The sequence below is a fragment of the Etheostoma cragini genome, chromosome 1 (genome assembly GCF_013103735.1).
Source record: "Etheostoma cragini isolate CJK2018 chromosome 1, CSU_Ecrag_1.0, whole genome shotgun sequence".
Lineage (NCBI taxonomy): Eukaryota > Metazoa > Chordata > Actinopteri > Perciformes > Percidae > Etheostoma > Etheostoma cragini.
The window spans coordinates 10,556,333-10,569,824 of NC_048407.1; the positions used below are offsets into that span (position 1 = coordinate 10,556,333).

The 13,492-nt window shown below is 38.9% G+C and overlaps 1 protein-coding gene across 4 annotated transcripts in view; it reads right to left on the reverse strand.

Annotated features, from left to right (window-relative positions):
- The window catches only part of LOC117949929 (zinc finger protein 609-like), a 79,995-nt gene that overhangs the window by 25,751 nt on the left and 40,752 nt on the right, over positions 1-13,492 (reverse strand). The gene's annotated exons all lie outside the window — the stretch shown is intronic.

Genomic DNA, 13,492 nt, shown 5'->3' on the forward strand with positions numbered 1-13,492 from the left:
TCAGAGGCCGAGGAGTATTAAGTGCTCATGTTAAGGATTGTTGACTTTGTTGATCTGATGAGAGAGAGAGAGCCTACATCTGTTTTCCTACTTGATGTTTGCTAAAAATTGTTAAGCCGACGACCTCCACTTTTTCACCACAGACAACATTTACACAAGGCTGTCTCTGACTAACACTATTTGGGCTGGCGTCTCATGTGCTTGACCTCGCCACTGAAGCAGACTCAAGGTAAGGCTCAAACAACCCCTTGCAACCAGCAATACATTTCTTTTCTTTAGCCATTATCTGCTTTTATGGCATGTGCACACTTTATATTGACGAGTAGCCGTAGCCTCGGATACGACAGCAACTTTTATTTCCATTTTTTTTTTTCAATTAATGGTTTGGTCTATAAAATGTAAGAAAACAGTGAAAATGGCTATTGTCTTGTTTTTTCCCAACCAACAGTCCAGAACCCCAATATATGTACAATGACAAAATGGAGAAAAAGCAAATACCCACAATAGAGAAGCTATATACAAATATTTGGAATTTTTGCTTAAAAAATGACTGAAATAACTGATTATTGCTTAAAATAGTAGCAGATTAATTGCGGCGATCAACTACTCGATTAATCGAATAACTGTTGCAACTCTAGCCTAGACACCAACAAAGACCCAATTTCCACAAGCAAATGCATTTATGATAAGTTATTACTGATGCCTTATAAATCCCATTTTAAAATGACAGGCTTATGACACTTGGATGCAAGTGTCATGGCAGAGTGTAGTTCAAAGACTCCCCTGGTTTCCAAGTAAAACCTTTGTATGAGAAGCCTTTCAATTCTCCGAATGTTTTGTTGTATTATTTTAGTATTTTAAAACACTGATTCCCAGAAAATTCCTTCCAACTTTTATTATACCTAAGTTTAATGATTTTTATGAATCAAATCTTAAAGAATTTTACAGCTCAATGTAACCTTTCCTGGATTAGCTTGGACTTAACCCTAACCCTAACCCTAACCCTTTTTCACTTAAATCCTGTTACCAATTAAGAAAAAGACAGGATAAGCCAGTCTAATGCCACTGCACACTAAAATAAACATTCACTATGTAAGGGTACAAATTTAAAATAGGATCACAACACAAATGGGGCCAGTTTACAATGTGCATGAACAGTGGACCTCTATTTCCATGCTCTATCAATGGATGAGTGAACAAAAGGACTTTCACTGTGGGGCTGCAGAATGTAAACCCACACAGGGAAATGCCCGACGTCTTGTCCAGGGTTTTTGAAAAACCACTCGCGAATGAACTACACAACTTGTCAGATTACACAAGGCTCTACTCGATGCTCAGCCAATGCCAAATTCCATGATTTCTACCCTCCTTGCAAGACTGTACAAATGGGTTTTGAAATTGCCCCCCAAACCACACTGGTGAATGTCACACAAACCTTTTCTTAACTGAAACCCCGTGCTGAGTCCTTGAGAAAGCTACCATGGCAAGAATAATGTTTAACTGACAGACAAAAACCCTACGAATCTGCGAGCATACCGCACAGTGCTGACAGAGGGGGAACTCTGCCTGGATTTGCAGTGATCACACAATAACTCACCCGTGGCAGACAAGAAGATTGCTGCACTTTTTTACTGGACACATTAACTTCAGCTTCAACTTGTTTATTAGATTTGGGATTAAAAAACGGAGCACTGAGTTTGGGCAAGGATTACAAAAGGGTTACACTGCAGTGTCATACGGAGACGCCAGTCTTGGCTGTACTTGTGTGGCCATTGACCAAATTACGCATTGTGCATTAGGGCTGTTGGAAGTCAAACATAATTTGAATGGTAAAAAAAAGAGAAAAATTCTTATCGAATGCTGAATTTTGTATCCAAATGTGTATTTTTTCTTTTTTTTTTAACAAACATGTTAGCTAACATCTTCTTGCGGTCGTCAAACCGCATGTAAAAAAATGCTTTTGCCGTGTCACTTCTGATGAATAATAAGTTATCAACCTAAGGCATTGTGAGATATTAGGGCAGGGAACTACAGTAAAAATGTTGAACTACAGTATCAAAAGGTTGGATTGCAAATACGGTTTTAACATGAATTATTACTCCGTTCATGGCATAACATTTTGGTTGTGCTTTCTGACATTCTGGCTTTGTGCTAACCGACATTAGCTTTCACAAAAGAGCCGTTTTACTACACTTGTTAAATGTTTCATTACAAGGTACTCAGATGGTTTGAATTTGTCGCTGTGTGCTTGTGGTGGAAAAACGTAAACAAAGTGGTGTGCCCCTTCTAGGATAATGTTAAAAGTCCCTCTAGTGGACAGAACGTATTACAACAACCACAGGTTGATATTTGCCATTGGCAATGCATACACCCGGTAGTAATAATAGGCTGCATTTGAGCATTAAAAATTTGAATATGATTTGAATATTAAAAAAGATTGACAGTTTTATCATGCACTACGCTGTAGTCACCAATACAAGTGAACAAGTGAAAGTTTTAACAGCTATTACTCCACTACTCTTGGTACTATTAAACTTGACAAATGGAAGATGTGGAAAATGACCATTAATATCAAAAACAATGATCTGGAAATAAAAATAGTCTTGTTAGATCATGCATCACAAATACTGGGTAGTAAAAAAGATGAAAACAAAAGGAAATCTAAGGGAGTCGAACGCCTTGTTATCATGAATCATATGCTAGTGTTAAACCCATTGTAGTGTTTAACCAGTTAAAAGTATTTATGCACTGGATTCAAAATCATGTGACGTGTGATGTTTAATACAGATATTTTAGTTTCCTACATTCATTATTAACAACAAATCTGTCCCACACAAACCTGATGTTTGACACAGGATAAGGAAGGCTTGTTCATGCTTTACACTTTCTGCTTTTACAGGTCACAGAGAATCATGTCGGCAACAGTAGTTCAACACACATCGTTGCTAAACCATATAATCACATTTCTTCCTGCTGCTTTTTCAGCATAAGTAGCCATAAAATAAGCACCATAAGCAATTTCCCTTTCTCACAAGCCAATGTTGTGTGCCCACCCATGTTTTATTTCTCAATCAAAATGCAGCTTAAATGGCAATAACATTAAGAGAGGTACCCATGCCTGATTCAAGTCTGTTTAACCCTTTCCCACCAAAGTCGAGACATGCATTTCATCCGGGTTTAGAGTAGGTCCTGAGGTCAGATCAAATAATGCACAATTGGTCATTTGGAATAACCGCAGATGTGGATTTGTCTCTCTTTATCTTCAAAATAGTGCTTTATGGGTAATTTATTTCTATTGAAGAGCATGCCTTGTACAAAAGCGTGGCTACAGTATACAATATCAGAGAAAAATAACGTTAGGTATATCATTTAGATTTAACCAACAAAAATGTGAAATCTAAATAACCCACTAGGGGCGTCAATAACAAATTAACGTCATCGATAAAAATCGATTTAAAAAAATTTCTGCAACAATCTTCGTTATCGATTGGTTGGGATTTAAGTTGTTGCACGCTGCGGGGCAGAGCCCAGGAAGCAGACCCGCGGGACTGCGCCTGCACACATCGCCCTGCACTGGGCGGGCTCATATAGCCGTTATAATGGATATAGCTAGTGGCTGTAATTCACCTTGTGTTCTATTAGTACATCCATGGTAGGGCTGAACAATTTTGGAGAATAATCTAATTGTGATATCTTTCATCAATATTGCGATTTAAAATGCAATAATATTTTTAAAGCTCTTTGTCTATATGTATTATTCAACAAAGACAACCAATAAATCATTGTATAGTAAGAACAAGACAAGATTAGATAGATTAAACAAGCTGTTCTTTCCTGGAGGCCAGGCCATTATGTGATGATGAAATGATGTGATGTATGAATTTATATGAATGACATCTTTTATCGAACTACTTCAATCACAGTAGTATAATGAGCACTGACCAAGCCTGGTATAAACATTATTGTGAAAGTCTGAAACAAATCACACAAACTTGCAGAAATGTAAAAACAAATATTTAGCTTTACCACAATTAGTAGTATTTAGGTAACTTCATTATTGTTTACTGTAATAAACATATGTAAACATGTGGATTGCACAAGGGTGTATTTGTTTTACAGCGCACACAGAGGAGCTTCCTCCAGCCGTTTACATCTGAGCATGCACGACTCAAAGCTGCACTCAACTCACATCGGGGAGTGACAATTAAATGTCCTTGGGTGTCTAAATACATCCATTGTTTATTTAGATAAGCATGTAAATGATCAGGAACAACAAAAACACAATGTTTAATGTTAGTGTATATTTTAGACAATGAGACGGCACTTCAATACTGTGAACAAACTATCCTTAACTCATGAACGCGCATGTTGCTACCGGCTGCTAAGAGTGCGCATGCCCATCATGACGTCATAGGGCAGTCAATGCGGAAGATCTAAACATAAAACCAAGGGGGTCAGCCTCTCCTCTAAGCAAACCTCCCTATGGCGCCATTTTGATGTTAACAAGCCATCACCTGCATGCACACGTAGCATTCCATTGACTGCCATTCATTTTGGTGCCACTTTGACAGCGAATAACTTTATGTCTGAAGCTTTTAAAGACTATTTGTCTGTTTATTTCTAAAGAAACAGAACAACGTTTAAAAGGCCTTGTACCTCACGTTATGGCTCCGTAGAAGACGATTGTGTCATAACCACGCAACTTGCTGTCGCACAGTAAAGAAATTACTGTAAAGTACAGGGTAAACTTGCAGACAGTTTGGACTTCCATTAGCTGTTTAAGTTTAATTACTAATGTTAACTAGCATGTTAGTTAGCCGTAATTAGCCAGTGCCTATGTTATGTTAAGACGCTCTCCGTCTCTGCTGATTGGGAATGGTTGAGATTTCTCTTGCACAGCTACCAGAAGATTTACAAATTTCAGACACGTCAGCTCACGTCACATCTACATCGTCAAGCTCAGTTGGAGGCTGTGCAGTAACGCTCAGCCATCACAGGAAAAGAGCTTCTATTATCCTTTACTGGTCTCTGTCCAGAACAACGGGATCTGTTGGCCCATTTCTTAAAGTGTCTGTGTAAAACAACATGTTTTCTTTTTATTTATAATATATTATTCTAACAGCTCAGTTCCGTTTAAGCATGTTAAGAAATACCTTTTTTTGCACTACTGAAAAATGAGTATTTTTTTGCCAGTTTACAGTGTACATTTAGTTCTGTTATTTTTCTTGTGTTTGAAACATTTAGTTTTTAAACAAAAGTATGGAAATATAATTGGCAAAGAAATTGTTAGTTGTAGCCCTTTAATCCACAACAATAGTAACGTACATATATGTAAAGTTAATCCACCTGGAGGGCAATGGAGCAATGGAGGTTAATTCAAAGTGCCTGTTACTTCTGTTGTATTAGGAAACAACAAATGAGGAAGAGTTATGTTACACTTTTTGTGCCGATGCTTAATAATACTTATAATTTAGAAGTAGAGCTGCAATAATTAATCAATTAGTTATTAGTCCACTGTTGAATTAATTAATTATTTTTGATAATCGTTATCATGCGAGTTGTTTTTTTATAAAAAAAAAAGAAAAAGGTAAAACGTTCTGGTATGGTGTGTTGTAAACCATTTATTAAATGTTGAAATACTGCTAATGAATTCTAAATATGGGACTCAACAATGGGCACCACTTAACTTTGTAATGATTGACAAATGAATTATGAGTTATGCTATTCTGAATAATGTCAAACTGAAAAATAAATCTGAAAATGGGTTATGGAAATAGGGTTTCAATCCAGTCTTAAGAGACTATAATTGATCTAAATTGCCCCTTGTTGATTGTTTAACCATTAGACAGCATAGACGTTCAAGCATGATAAAGCCTGGGAAATTTAACACCATGTCCAACATCAAAAGTGAAAAACATCTTTCTTGAAAAGAGAGAATGTAATCCTTCCTGACATTCTGGCCATTATTAACTAAAAAGGAAGTCCTTGCTGAAGTGCTATTAGTTGGCTGAGCTGAGTGTTCCTGCTTCAATTATGTAATTCGCTTCGACAATGGGGGCAAACCTAGTGAACATCTTTGGTGAGTTACTGAGGTCAAAGGTCGGTGGAGATTACATTTCTTGCTGACTTCGATGCCTCTTTTAGCACCTCATGACACCCAGTGAAGAAACGAAGAAGAAAGGGCTCTTTTTTTGGCTGTCATAGAAACAATGTGGGGACTTATAATCTCTACTACGTTGTTGAATCCATGTAATGAATTTAAGTTCCATCCAATCCAGACAACGCAGCGTCTGATTATCAGCATACAATCAGCTTTTAAGTCATATTTTTGAAGGAACATGGTTATTTGCATTAAGCTACAAGTGCGAGCAAATGCACGAGCCTGGTTTATTTTAAACAGTAAAATCGGACAGAAGACAAAAAAAAGACATAGGCTGGACTCAAGTAGTGAAAACCTACCCGATTGTTTTCATACACTGCACACTGGCTTTTTCCATTTACTACATTGTCATTCTCTTTGAAGCTCAGAGTAATCACAGAAACTGAAACAGAAAACAGGAAAAACTGACATCTATTGTAGACCACCAGCTGGCAAAAAGCACTCTTTTTCAGTTTCTAGGCAACTCTTCTTATGCTTAGCTAATTGTGCTGTCAGGAAACCATAACCACACAAATGATACACATAGAAAACTAAGCTGTGATAAAGTTGGTAACCCATGACATGCAATCTCTCTGGAGCCATAATAAGTGAGCCAGGATTTCACTGTTATTGTCTTACAAAAAACAGAAGAAGCTGATTGCCTTATGACTCTTTAACATTACAGGCTGATGCCTGTGTGACGCATGTAAAGACCACATTATTTATATAATAGACTTGGGGAGTTAGAATGAAGTTTGAATGAAGATAAAACACATTTGTATTTTAACTTAGAAGCGTAAACACATTTTAACCTTTACACGACATGTCAACATTATAGCTCATTTTTATGATGCAACCCAAACTCCACGTTCGGAAATAGAGCAGTGAAAGTTGAGACATAATAAAAATTAAAATTAAAAAAACAACGTCTGTAAGAGCTTCACACGCCGCACTGAGTAAACTTTCATCTCGCAGCCTTTAGCAACAGCTGTGAATTACAGCTTAACTGTTAAAAGGGCGGGTAATGCTTCCCGTTTGCTGTAAATTTCAGTAGCAATCACATTTAATATCTTCTTGGTATGGATGGCACATTCATCAGAGCTACTCTTCAACCAAGGTCTTTTATTATACCGACGGCAAAAACAATACACAAAGCTCCGTCAAAGAAAAACCTCTTCACACAGCATGAGAGGCTTTACCTGTGGAGACATATGTACTCCCTCACGAAAAGACAACACACATTAGTCTGGAGACTGCTCCTGCACCTACCAGCAACAAGACGGGAAGTAAAAGTGATATAAAAAGACAGAAGGCACAAGGGACTGCAGGGTGGAGGACTGAGCCAAGATAAGTGGAGCTTACCGATTTGCTCACTTAGGAAGCGGTGGCCTAACAAACATTTGGGAAGACCCGTGAGGTTAGTTTACAACCGTTCTGGCTGTGTGAAGGCACGTAGTCACTGCAGTGCTGCAAAGTCGCGGCATCTCCAGATTTAAGCAATCAAAATAAAACCCAAATCTGTTTGAAATGCTTTTTCAGTGTGTTAGAAAAATTATTGAATATTAAAAAGCAACGTATTACCCCGTTCTAGCTTGAAAGCTCCCTCTTCACAAATTGAATTAGGTCTAAGAGTCTACGGCCGCGCTAGCAACGCTGTGACGGTGAGCTAAATGCTCGTTCAGCCTGAGAAGGCTATATTATTGGCATTTGCTGTAACTATTTGGCTCCAATGTTGCAAACTGTTATACTATTCAACCATACGCTTTTAAAACTCACCAACGTATTGAACACTCTTGCTTGTTTTTTGACACAGTTGATGAGATAACTACAGATAAAAACTCCTCAGTACATTGTGTGGGCCTAACTTAACCTTTCCTCCCGTCGTTATGGCAATGGCAGTTCTGAAAACAAATGAGAAATCAGAAACATCACCTAAATTCCTTACTAAGAAAAGTTGACATCATTTGCGCCTGGTTATCTCAGGATCTGGCAGGCCAGCCGTGTGCCTGGTTGATTGACTGGCTAACACACAGCAGGTGGTTTGGAACACTTCACTCTTGGTTCAGCTTGACCATGTCAACCTAATTCCTTTTCCTCTCTCCCGGGCTCAGCCGGCTGCCTTCAGCCTACGCCTGGTATTGTTTGTTTGATGACAGGATGGGGGTTGGGTAAGAAGTGCGCTGGGGTGGGGGTGGGGGGGTGGGGGTTACATATGGACTAAAAGATCTCTATGTAGCATTAGGGCAACCTGAACATCCCTTGTGTTTACTGCTAATAACACATGTTCAAAGCCTTCCTTAGGAAGTGTCTGCATGTACGGTATCTGTGTGTTATTACCAGGAACATAATTTGCAAATTCTGCACTCAACCTCTTTTTTCTTAAATAACAGTTATTTTTAACAGGATTTTTTAGTTGTTTATTTCATAATGATTTTTGTTTGTTTGTGTATGCACCTTTCACCAAGGCACATTCCACGTAAGTGTACTAATTGTGGCGATAAAACCTGTGTTTCTGAAAACTATTCTCTCTGCCTGGTTGGTTTAGAATGTGGTCTGTGGTTTGACAGTTGGTGGCTGAATGTTCTTGGCAATACAATGTCAACGGCAAAACAAACACACACACACACACACACACACACACACACACACACACGAACAAACACACATCTGCCTTCTACAGTTACCTAAATTAAGCTATTCATTGTTTCGTCTGTAAAATGTATAAAAAAGGCCTGTTATCATTTCCTAGAGCCCAAGGTGACATCTTGAAATGTCTTGTTTTGTCTAACTAACAGACACAAACCCAAAGATATGTAGTTTACTATCACGTATGGCACAACAACATCTCACATTTGAGAGGCTGGAATGATAATTTCTTTGTCATATTTGTGTTTCTCTGGCCTATTCCCTTTCACCCATTTTTCATCCTCCCACCCTGACCATAGGTCGTTTGACAACAACAGTATCTATTACAACAATAAGCCACATTCTTGTCAAGGTCACCCACTTGCGTTTGACGGGGAGAGAGAGGCTGTGCCGGGGCAAGAAATCCAGATAAACTCAGCTGAGCCTACACGGATTTCTCTCTCGCCAAGCCCTCTCCATAGTAATAAACCTTATCTCAAAGCAAAGGGAAATCTAACAACAAACTGAGAGGCTGTCGTCAACAGCTCAGCCACCTAGATTCCCACCCAAATACCAATGATTCCCTCTCTGACGTCTGACATGTCTGAAGATTTGGCCAAGGCTTTGAGATCCCTGTGAGGCATACTTCATGCTTACAGTTCACCATAACGTTGACAGCTGTGACCAAAATCCAGTTTCAGGTACCTACCTCCCTGAATTCAAAAAGCCTCCAGCAGTCGAGCAAAAATAAATGCTCCTAGACATACTATCTAGAAACCTTATCGGCTAAGAAACAAAAGACATACTATGCAAGGAAAACAAGTTGTTATTCAGGCGGTGAGATTTCCCCAGAGCTCCTAACCTCAAACTATAAATAGGTGTTCTCCGTTAGTCTGTTTCTCTTGTGTTGACGCTCTTTCTGTGGGTGGTGCCTTCTCCAAACATTAGAAAGACAATTCAAAAGCCACACTTCAATAACCACACTTAAAAAACAAAAACAAATCCTAATTACGGCAAGTTGCTTTCTATTGTTTTGTGTTACTTCTGGTGACACAAACAAACAGAAAACAATGAATATTATACTTAGCATCGCATAGGCTTTTCACTTTTAATGTGGGTGCCAGACTGCAGGAACTTGTGCAACATGAAAATTACAGTATTGGATGATATATAAAGTTGAATTTGGCAATATGGCCAACTGTAAAATGTTAAATGTACCTATATAACAGTCAGCTGGAATCCCTTGATTAGCTTCCAAAACCCATCCCAGGCTTGTCAACTTAGAAAGAATGCAGGAGAGGTTTCAGCTGTTCAGATAAGCAGGTGCTAAAGGTGAAGAGGTTAAGGCCAGGGCTGTAGGAGTACAAATATGCATCTGAACGTGTGGAGGAGTTCACTGTGCTCGGTTCCGCAGATAACTGCTTGAGCTGCACTGCACTGTCCCTCAAGCTGCTACTTTAAATAGGAGTTGCTACTCTGATCGACCTCAACTGCTGGCTGTCTCACAGAGCTCCTATTGAGCCATGTCTATCTTAATGGACGGTGATGTGCACCATTACTGAGTGCTGGCAGTTCCTGCACGGCATCCTCAAAGCCCTATAGACTTTTACACTTTAAAACACCTTGGGGCAATGAATGCTGCAGCTCGCACCTCATGACATTTCAACACTCTCACTGGTGAGAGGGGAAGCTAAAGAGCGTAGCAGGGTAAGTTACATCGCAGTTTATTTTCTGATCCACATGGTATGTATATGACTTTGTTTTGCTAATTATAGTCTGGAGCTGACTTGAGTATAATCCAGGGCGTTAAGTGAGAAGCGCCAAACATGCCAAGACAGGCTGACCTGGAAATAAATCTACTTCAGCAAGTATCAAATCAGTCTAAAAGCTGCTTGAAACTACTTAGTAGATGCACTTTGGCATTACAACAATAAGCAGACTGAAATGTTCCATAGACAACTGCTCAAGCAAAATGACATGGCAACGTATCAGCACAATACAGTAAGCCATCAACTGCAGCTGCTCGTAGGGAATCTCTAGAGAAACTAGGGTATATCTCGGTGCCCTTCAGATCATTCAAAGCACTAATAAGTCAGGCGGAGGTGATGTCGAGGCAGTAAAGTGAAACACACTACAACGCACCAATTCTCCCTTCTCTCTCTCCCCGCCAGCCGCTTAGCCGACAGAGTTTGATGACCTTGTTAGTTTGAGTGCCTAATCTGCTAATGCCCTGATAAAAATAAACAGTCAGTGCAGTCATTGTAGCCCCCCTCCCCCCCGCTATCCATGAAGACAGATGATACCTACATCTTTATTTATCCTGGGGACTTAAGAGCCAGTCAGAGTTATGTATTGTTAGTGAAAGATACATGCCTACCTTATAAGGTAGCATGACTTATGTATTTTCAAATATTTATATACCGTAGATGTAAAATATTTGTCTATGACTCATTTCCAATATTAGTAAAGCCACAGAAAACCAGACTAAAAATGTTTTTCATGCTATATTTGGGCTTTTATTTGAAGGTTTTTCCAACTACATTTACTCCCGGCACCTTGCTTCTTTGGGTCTAAATAATTCATACCCAATACTTTGAGATGAGATAGGAATAAATCATTAAATTCCCAGTATATAATAGAAAATGTAAAAAAAAAAGGAAATGTAGTTGACTACCACTAGGGAACAATCAAGCCCTGCAGCTAACAACTGCACCTCTAATACAATGTACTACTGTGTGAATGTGGTAAAGAAAAATCAAGTGGCCACATTGGAGGTAACAAGTTTGACATTCATCTTAACTAGATCAGGACAACCCCCAAGATGATAATAAAGGGCAAGTATAGTCTGAAGGTCATAATTATCATATATGTTTTTAAAGGTATTTTCAAAGTCACATAATTGCGCAATAACCAAATTGCCTGACCCCCTAGATTAATATCCTCAGCTACATTATTAACAATTAAAATACCACAATAATTGTGACATGACTTAAGCGACTGGATTTAACAACAAAATGTCTCACTCTTCAAGGGATATATAAACCTAATGGATATGATTAAATATAATTTAGTTGTCCAGATGGACCGCACAGCCCCACTTACGAAACATAATTGAATGTGCGAGCTCAGCTCATCGCCAAGGACTAAACAACTCCCCAGCCTCCACTACAAAGAGGAGCTCATTTCCATAATAACTTCACCTTTATTGATCCACCCACACATCCTCCTTCTCTTGTTGCTACACAAACTCCCTGAAGTCCTTCTGGGATTTCTGGAAATAGTAAGGTGTGTTGAAAGAAAAACATGCAGGAGTATTTTAACTATAATAGAAAAACTGTGCATACTTTGGTAATTGTCCAATATTTGGGTGGAGGGTGACAGTACATGGATCACTAGTTCTGGGAGCTTGACCTGCATATCAAGTTAAAAAAAAAACTCAGCCCATCTGTGCACCGGTAAAGTACTAAGACAAACACACTTACTGAATTTGTTTACATTTCAAAAATGATTTCACAGCTGCAACCAGGGCATCCAAATGTTCAGACAGAGTCCAAAACCGCCTCTACTTGCTGCACAGTTCTGCTTCTACTACATGTTGTGTTTTTTCCATACACAGACACGTACAAACATGTTTTTTAGTGCGTACCATCCAGCATTTACGTCTCTTGTACCTTCAGGCCATGCAGAAACAGAAAGCATAAAATGGCATTATAAGAGCTGTAAATTGAAACAGTAAAATCCTTATGTTTATCTTGTTTTTTTATTGAACACTGTGGATGAACAGGGATCCCATCGCACGACATGGATCTGGAAAGCCAGTTTGAGTGAGGCATCCAAGAAAATGAAGGCTTACCAGATGCCAACACTGCACAAAAGGGTAATACTGTAAAGTAACACACAACAACAACTTCATCCTCCAACTCAGCCTTTGCCATGAGATGGCCAGGATGGTTGCATGACACATTCCTGTGTTGTTGTTGTTTTTTTCCAGTGGTTCTGATTTTCTCCTCCTACAAAGACATTCATTTTGGGTGTACTAGGGAAAATAAAATGCCTTTTAGTATGAATGTAAGTGTTGACCCCAGAATACTTGCTAAGGTCTTGGCCAATGGGGATTCTGATAAAGAGTAGTAGCCACCTTGCTTCTTAATGGTTTTTCTTCTCTTAATTTTTTCCAGCAGTACTAGACACATTACAACTTTACCTGTAACTGCAGTAACTAAAACCCAACTGACAAGACAGCTGACCGAAAGGGTCTGGAAGAGGGATTGGAGAAAAGAAATATATTTTATAGGATTAACTATGTACAGGAGTCTTTCTCTGCTTACAACAGATAATGCAACACTTCTGTATTCAAGGACACTGATGCAGTCTCTTTTGAGCATTCATGAGAGGACTCGGCTGTGGCAGGGGTGACTTTGATGCATGTGGTACAATTGTTTAAGGAAAAGAAAATCAAACCTGCACATACACTGGAGACTCTAAAAGTCGTTGGCACAGAACCAATTTTTTAGGAGCGGTATAAGCAGAGGACAATTTACATTTATCACTTATGGTATTTAAGGCTTTTAATGTAGTAAATCATGCCAGTACAGATAGTCTATAAGACACAGGGATCCCAAGTATGCAGTATTAAGAAGACTTGATTTGCTGGACAAAGAGGAGGAATAAAATGGTAACAGATCAGGTCCAAAATGTCGCTTTCAGTTTTTTCTTTTACATTTAGTC